Below are 8,903 nucleotides of genomic sequence, written 5' to 3'. Positions count from 1 at the left end.
ATAGATTTTTCCTTGGATAGATTGGCTGAGTTATATGTTTCTGAGATATTTAGATTGCATGGAATGCCTGTCTCCATTATTTTAGATAGAGACCCTCGTTTACATCTCGATTCTAGAGCAAATTCCAAGAAGCTCTGGGTACTCAATTACACTTTAGCACTGCATTTCATCCCCAGATAGATGGTCAATCTGAACTGGTAATACAGATCTTGGAAGATATGCTTCGATATTGTACACCTGAGTCCGAAGGTAACTGGGAAAAGTATTTGCCTTTTGTTGAACTTGCTTATAATAATAGTTATCAGTCTAGTATTAAAATGGCACCATATGAAACCTTGTATGGACGCAAATGTAGAACTCTATTGTATTGGACAGAACTCAGTGAGAAAAAGTTACACAGAGTTGACTCGGTCCAAGAGACTGAGGAAAAGGTGAAAGTAATTCCAGAGAGCTTGAAAGCAGCCTTGGATCAACAAAAGTCTTATTTTGATTTGAAGATAAAATAAATAGAATTTCAGGTTAGTGAGAAGGTATTCTTGAAAGTGTTGCCTTGAAAAAAGTACTCCAGTTTGGACGCAAAGGAAAACTAAGTCCACGGTTTATTGGACCATATGAGATTACTAAAAGAATTGAACCGGTCGCATATCAGTTAGCTTTACCACTAGTGCTTGATCAAATTCATAATGTTTTTCATGTGTCTATGTTACAATGGTATTTATCTAATCCTTCACATGTTATCTCTCCAACAAAGGTAGAGATCCAACCTAATATGACATATGGTGAGGAACTAATCAAAATCATAGCTCGGGAAACAAAAGAGTTAAGAAATAAAAAAGGTAGCTTTGGTAAAAGTTCTTTGGCAACGACATGGTATAGAGGAAGTTACTTGGGAACCGGAGGATACTATAAGGAAGAAATACCCGAATATTTTTACTGGTAATATTTTCGAGGAGGAAAATCCCTAAAGGGTGGAGAGTTGTAACAGCCCATTTTTCAATGAAATCAGAACAGTGGTTTCGGGACCACAAATCTGACCCAAAATATATTTTATTTTTATTTTATCATATGGCCCATAAAATTTTAGGAATGACGTATGAAAATTTTGATATGAAAATTTTATCGATTAAGTGTTTAATTACGAGAAGGACTAAATCGTATAAAATGAGAAAGTTAAATTCTAGTAGCTATGAGGATTTAAATAGCTATGGAATTCAAAACTAGAGGTCCTTATATGGTAATTATACCATTAAGAAAAGTATGTATATTTTTCTTGGTGACTCATCCATGGAATTATAGAAAAAGACAAGGGACTAAATTGGAAATACCAAAATACTTAATTAATTAAAAGATGAAAAGAAATTATATCATCTTATTTTCATCATATTCAACCTAAAAACACATGGAAACCCTAGGAGAGAGAAAAGAAACTTTCAAGGCCTAATTGGTAAGTTCTCTTGTCCCGTTTTTAGTAATTTTAGTATTTTTGAAACCGGGATAGCTTATTCTCTCTATTTGAGGGATTAATTTGAAAATTTATCAAAGTATGAAAATGGTTCATGGATGTATTATGGTGGAAATTAGAAATTTATGGTAGAAAATGAAATATTATTAATAGATAAACAATTTTTACAATGTGATTTTTGATGAAAACATGATTTAGAGACTAAAATGAAAAGTTGTAAAATTTCATGAAAAATTCTGAAATTTTCTGAATACATATGCTGGAAAATTTGTAATGGGGCCTTGGTTAGGCTTGGAATAGGGAGTAATTTGCAAAAGTTTCATTTTTCGAGTCTAGGGAAGAAAATGGAATTTTTGGAAAAGTTAGGGGCAAAATGGTAATTTTTCCTAGGACATAAATTGAGTCAGTTTAAGTATTAAATGTATGAAATTGATGATTAAATTCATTTATATAGATCTGAAAAATAGAAACTCGAGGCTAGATCGAGAAAAAGAAAAGATTTCAGATTTGTAGACTTTTACGCGACCAAGTGTCGAGGTAAATTCGTGTAACTTAATCGGATATGCAATTGTGTTAATTGAATGTTATATTGTATGTAATGTGATTTATATAATGTTCCTTATATGTATGTTATGATGAGAAATTTATAAGTGTTTGAAATGATGATAAATGGTTAGTCCCAAATGAATGTTGAATTCCGATGATTATATCTGTTTTCCCAAAACTGATAAGGTCCTGCATTTGTTGCAGACAGGATTTAGCTCAGACGAATAATCCCATTGACCTTGTTATAAAAAGGATTTAGCCCAGATAGGTAATCCCGATATAATACCTCTCGAGCATACGTTATGATTAGGGTTTAGCCTGGACTGGTAATACTAATTAAGCTTCCCTGAGCATTCGTTATGTAAAGGATTTAGTCTGGACTAGTAATCCTGTTAAACGATACGTGGCTCAAGAGAGTGTTTCTTGGTTAAGTGCCCTAATGGGTACCCTTGAATAAGAAATTGAAAAATTGTTAAATCGTACACATCGAGTGTACTACTTGAGCATTCATTGGAATTTAATGATTCAAAGGACATATAACTCTTAACTTGGCATGAAAACCTTGAGATGAAATAGAAATGACTAGATAGAATATTGCTTAATGAGCTCATCTATGTTACTTCATTTATATGAAAATTTTGGTGACTAACATGTTTGATTGAATTTATGTGCTTAAGCAAATTTAGCCAAATGGATGCAAACATGATATTGTATGTTTAGATTTAATAATAAAGACTGGTAAGTTTAATTTCCTTTATACGAACTTACTAAGCATGTAATGCTTACTCCTTTTATTTTTTCCCCTGTTTTATAATGCTCAGAAGCTCCTGAAGGTTGGGAGATCATTGGAGCATTGTCACACTATCAGCTAGCTATCTTGGTTATATATAGTAGAATCATTTTGGTATAATGGCATGTATAGGACAACTTGTCCAGTGGTGGCTTAAAATAGTATTTTGTAACCTAGCCATTGGAATGGCTAGTGATGGTTCATTTTGGGTATGATTTAGTAAGCTATTGTGATATATATATATATATATATATATATATATATACACACATATGTGTTATGCTAAGTTCATGTGATCAAATGTTGTTAATGCCTAAGTTAAGCTAAGGTGAGTTTGTAACCATGTATGCATGAAATGGTACGCCTTGATAAATGATGGAATTGCCAAATTTGAATGCTTGAAATGGTTGGAATTGTTGAGTGTTTCATGTGCAGGTTTTTGGTGATTTTGGATGAGAAATGAAGCTAGGAAATGGCTTTATTTTGTCCACATGGGCAGACACATAGGCGTGTGTTTAAACCGTGTGTGACACGCGGCCTAGTAACATAGGTATGTGCTTAGGCTGTGTGTCTCCGACACCTTAATTTTGAGAAATAGAATGCTCAGAGTTGAGCACACACATAGGGACACGGGCATGTGTCTCAGTCGTGTATGCCAGACGGCCTAGAACACAGGCGTGTGTCTTGGCCATGTGAAACCTACATCTAATTCAAATTAAATTAATTAACTACATGGCGTATCACACGGGTGTGTGACTTGGCGTGGTGATCTCAATTTGTTTAGGAGTTACAAGTTAGAGAGTTACACGGGGTCGGGACATAGGCGTGTGTGACCACACGGCCTACCCACACGAGCGTGTCCTATATTCACACGGCGTGTGACACCTGTATAGTGGAAAATTTTCTAAGTTTTGTAAAAATTTCTAAAGTTCTCGATTTAGTCTCGAACCACTTCCAAAGCATGTTTTGGGCCTCGTAGGCTCGTATTAGGGACTTTATGATTAATTAAAAATTGTTTTAATTTGGACGCAAATTTACGGTTTGGAATTGTATAATTGCTAGTTATGTGAGTTCGGTAATACCTCGTACCTCGTACCCTATTACGGCGTCAAATACGGGTAAGGGATGTTACAATTTCCAAGGATGAATCATCAAAAATATCTACTAAGTTTTAATTAATAATCTAATTACCACATAAGGACCTCAAGTTTTGAATTCCATAGCTATTTAATCCTTCTAGCTACTAGAATTCAGCTTTCGCATTTTATGCGATTTGGTCCTTCTCGAAATTAAGCACTAAATCGGTAAAATTTTCTTATCAAAATTTTCACATGACATCTCTATAATAATACAAACCATGCAATAAAATTAAAATAAATTTTATTTTTGACTCAGATTTTTGGTTCCAAAACCACTATTCTGATTTCCCTAAAAATGGGCTATTACACAATTACTGTGTGAGATGAAGAAAGGTTAGTTGAATTTGAACCAAAACCAAGGAAAGAAAATACGGTAAGTAACAGAAAGGTTGAGGTAAGACAAAATGAGCAAAAACTGGTTGGTAAATAATATAAACCTCGAGTGCCATATCCTAACATGACGAAGAGAGACCACATGAACGAACAATTTGGTAAATTTCTTAAACTTCTAAAAAAGTTACATATTAACTTACCGTTTATTGAAGCTCTTTTGCAGATGCCCAATTCTGTTAAATTTTTAAAGGATTTTTTGCCAAATAAGAGGAAGTTAGATGATTTTTCACATGTGGAGCTAAATGCAGTTTGCTCAACCATTTTGCAAAATAAACAACCCAACAAATTGAAAGATTTTGGGAGTTTTACTATTCCTTGTTTAATTGGTAGTTTGAATATTAAAAATGCTTTGGATAATTGAGAGGCTAGTATTAATGTTATGCCCTATAAAATGTTTAAGCAATTAGGTCTTGGAAAACCCAAACAAACTAGGATGAATATTCAATTAGTAGATAGAACCATTAGATTTCCTAGTGGTATTATCCAAGATGTTTTTGTAAAAATTGATAAATTCATATTCCCAGCTGATTTTGTTCTTTTAGACAAGGGTGAGGATAGTGATGTGCCTTTTATTCTAGGTCGACCCTATTTAGTAACTACTAGAACTATACCTGAGGTTGGTATGGGTGAGTTAATACTTCGTGTAGGTGATGAAATGATTACTCTCCAAGCTCGTGATTCTGTTAAGATGAACTAGATGAGTGGCGGACACCTGTCTAGGAGAAACTGAGAAAGCACGATGAAGAGCCAAAATAATGCCCTGACAAGCATGTGGATGGAACTAACCAATTTAAGGTTAGGGACAGGATACTGCTAGATAAAACGGATCCTCAAGTTGCCACTTCGGAACTTGATGCAAACGGATCAAATCCCTTTACAGTACTGAATGTCTTCCCATACGATACAGTCAAGGTAATTCATTCTAAATTTGGTACATTTTAGGTAAATAGTACTCGACTTAAACCTTACTTTGATAATAGAATTGATAGCGAGAAAGAGGAGTTTCGACTCTGCGAACCACCATGACCGTGCGAATACGAGCTAAGTTGAGCTTAGACTTTAAATAAGCGCTCCTCGAGAGGTAACCTAAATGTTAACACTACTAATTTTCTTAATTTTATTTCATGATACTTTTAAAATTAATTAATTTTCAAATTTAAAAAAAAATTTAGACCCACATGGCCTGTGTGACACCCCAATTAATTTATTTCTGCTCCTGTAAAACCTAACACAACTCTGTATCTACTTCAGTAGTTTAGTGTTCTGGTGTGTGTGAGGGGTCTTAGGTTCAAGTCTCATCTTTGGCAATTTTTATTATTTTTGGATCCAAGTTTTATCCTTGTAAGTGGGCTTATGTTAAATTGCTTGTAAACTCATATCAGAATAAGCCTGCTGGTTCAAGTGGTAAGGTAATTGGTGGGTTGAAGGTCTTGTGTTCGAATCTCTACGTCAGCATGGATGTTGGTTTTTTGCTCTGCTGTGTGAAGGAGTTTCGGTGGAATTAGGATTCTGAGAAGTTGTTGTTAGTGGGATAGTAGGGAGGGATTTGAGGCACTGTGGATATCTTTTATTTTATTTATTTTTTTCAAAAATCTCTCTTCCAAAATCCCCAAAAAGAATCTTACGTTAATTCCTTTTCTCTTTTTGCTCTTTGTCGTTTTCTTCTTCCTCTCATTACTGGTGATTTTGTTCTATTTTCCTATCTGTGGTTGAACTCTTGTATCTCGTTATCTCGATGCTTTTGTGTGTTACTGGTAAGTATGGTAGATGCGTCTCTTGCTTTGACTAATGAAACAGTGGTTAATGGAGTTAGTTTTTTGTTTAGGAGAAGATCAAGGTGCTGAGGATTTCTAATCGGTGCCTTAAATATGTGAAATCATTGTCACTTATCCTAAGGTAAAGATTTTAGTCAATTTAAGGGTTGTTCATCACAATACATTTTGATGTAATATCATTTTAAGCGTTTAATTTGGGGTTTAATTGGTCAAATTTAGGTGCTGGCGGTCTCAGGAGTGTTTTGACATCAAATTCGTACCAGGTTTGTACCTGAAACATAAAAAAACGAGCTTCAATGAAGGCCGAAAAACCCCACTGTTGACGCCATACGAGAGTGTGGTCACCCGTGTGGTTGGCCATGTGCGTGTGGCCAACAAAGGCATGGCCGTACATAAGACACAATCGTGTAGTGGCCAGAGTGTGGCCGTATGGGCCATATGGGCTAGGCCAAGTTGGGCGTGTGGGCCCACACGTGCAAGGCCAATCTGGGTGTGTGGGCCCATATTTTTGAAATTTTCCCTAGGGTCGCATGGGTCATTTCGATCGATTGTGGGTCTACCGTAGGGTCGATAAGGGCTAACCAATCCCTAAAACTGTAGATCTGATAGACTGATGTTTTGTTCTGAGTATGATAATGTTATGCATGTCTGATTATTTCGTAATCTGTATATAAGCATGTTGAGCATGTTTAGTCTGTTATTACTGTATCTGTTTTCTGTATCTGTTTTGGGATGGGATTTGTATATGTGGAGGAAGTGTTCTGTATGGCGATCATCACCTATATTCTGGCAGCTCGACTGCATACTATCTTATATGTGTCATAATGGCATGATATGGTGTGTCGGGTTGGGTGGGTGTTTTTAACCCCCAAATGGTGTGATGGGATGGTCAGAGTTTGTGTATAGAGGATGGGGGTAGGATCCTAATTATCTGATCTATATATTTGACCCTATTATTTGTATCTGAAATAGGCATGAGCCCGAATTTTATCTAATTGTATGTTAGTTTTCTGCATGTTAGCATGTTTATTTCTGTTAGGTTACACATTAAGTTTACATAAACTCACCTCTATTTGTCTGTTTTATTCAGGTAATACACAGACTTAGACGGATCAGTGCGACGGAGTCTTGCGGTGACCACTAGTCTACAAACTGAACTTATTTAAAGATTTTATTTACTTAAAGGATATTTCTAGGAGTTTTGTATTAAATGGACTCTCTGAACTATTTATTAAATTTTTGGGATTTGGATTTTTGTTTAATATTTTGTTTGGACATCAGGCTAAAAACACGGTTTTTACTAAAACTAAGGTTTTCTAAAATATAAGAATTGCCTTATTAAAATACAAAGATTTTCATAAGCTTCCGTTATATAACAATTTTAAGGCAAAATAATTAATGAAATAAACATTTTGTCAATGGATAAAATCAAATAAGAGTTGAAAAACCAAAATAGCCTTCTCGTATAAACTTCGTTAACAAAACTCATTCTTTGTGACACTTCTGGATTCAGCCATAACGTCTAGGCCGGGTTTGGGGTGTTATAGCCTAGACACACAAGTGTGTCCTAGGCCGTGTGCACTATAAAGGGTTCAACAATGAGTTACACGGCCTGGACACACGGGCGTGTACTTGGCCATATGGATCCTAGGATTTAATTTTTCAAAAAATTGACAGTTACATGGCCTGAAATTGTCCACACAGCCGTGCAACACGGGCGTGTCCTAGGCTGTGTGAAACCTAGAGCTAATTTTTTTTCATTTTTCAAAATCAAGCCAAAGAGTTACACGAGTCAGGCACACGACTGTATGCGAGACACGGCCTAGCCACAGGGTTGTGTGGGCTTTTACACAAGTGTGGGAGAAGCGAAGGAGGTTGCACACAGCCGTGTGTGCCACACAACTTGGACACACGGGCGTGTCTGAGGCCATGTGAAGAATGGGCCTATATTTTTATAACGCACGGGCTAAAAAGGAACCACACGGCCGTGTGGCCCAACACAGGCCTTCCACTATCGTGTCCCCCTTTATAACCCTAAACCCTAATTTTTTACCTTTATCTTCCCTAAAAATTTTACCCACAAACTTGAGCAGCTGCTCCCTACAATCACCCCCTTTTCGGCCATCGTTCACCTCCACACTGTCATTTCCTCTCCTCTCCATCGTTGTACCTTCTTCCATCGCACCCGAATATCCTAATCTCAGCTTTTGCCCCTGCACCACCACGCAACCACCCCGGCCTTTCCTTTCCCATCTCCCCTCCACCCCCTTCGAATCCCAAATGCCCCCCGCCCCTTCCCTTTTTCCCCAACCCAGCCCTTTTCCTTCCCTCAACAGCTCAATTCCCTTTCTTCCTTTTTTTCTTTCCTCTCATTCAAACCGCAATCCACCCTCGCGCTACAACCTCCACCCTTCCCGAGCCTCGTTGCACACCACCACGCCCATCGATCGTCGCGCCTCCGTACCCACTATTGCCCCACTGTCAGTTCCCCCTTTTGTCATTTCTTTTTCTTTATTTATTTATTTATTTATTTCTTTATCTTTTATTATTTTGTTTATTTGTTTTTATTTTATTTTATTTTGGTAGTTCTCATTTTTTATTGTTATTCTTATAATTTTTGCATTAAGCAAAGATTATGCATTTTTTAGTTGATTTTATTTTTATTTTACCATTGTTTTAGTGTTTTGTTTTCCCTTTTTTTTTCTTGTGCCCTTATTCTTTTCATTTTCTTTTTTTTCTTATGTCCTTATTCTTTTGCGTTCTACTATTCTTGCTATTCTTGTTATTCTTACTATGTT

This window comes from Gossypium arboreum, chromosome 5 (genome assembly GCF_025698485.1).
Source record: "Gossypium arboreum isolate Shixiya-1 chromosome 5, ASM2569848v2, whole genome shotgun sequence".
Lineage (NCBI taxonomy): Eukaryota > Viridiplantae > Streptophyta > Magnoliopsida > Malvales > Malvaceae > Gossypium > Gossypium arboreum.
Note: the sequence above shows the minus strand (reverse complement) of the source record.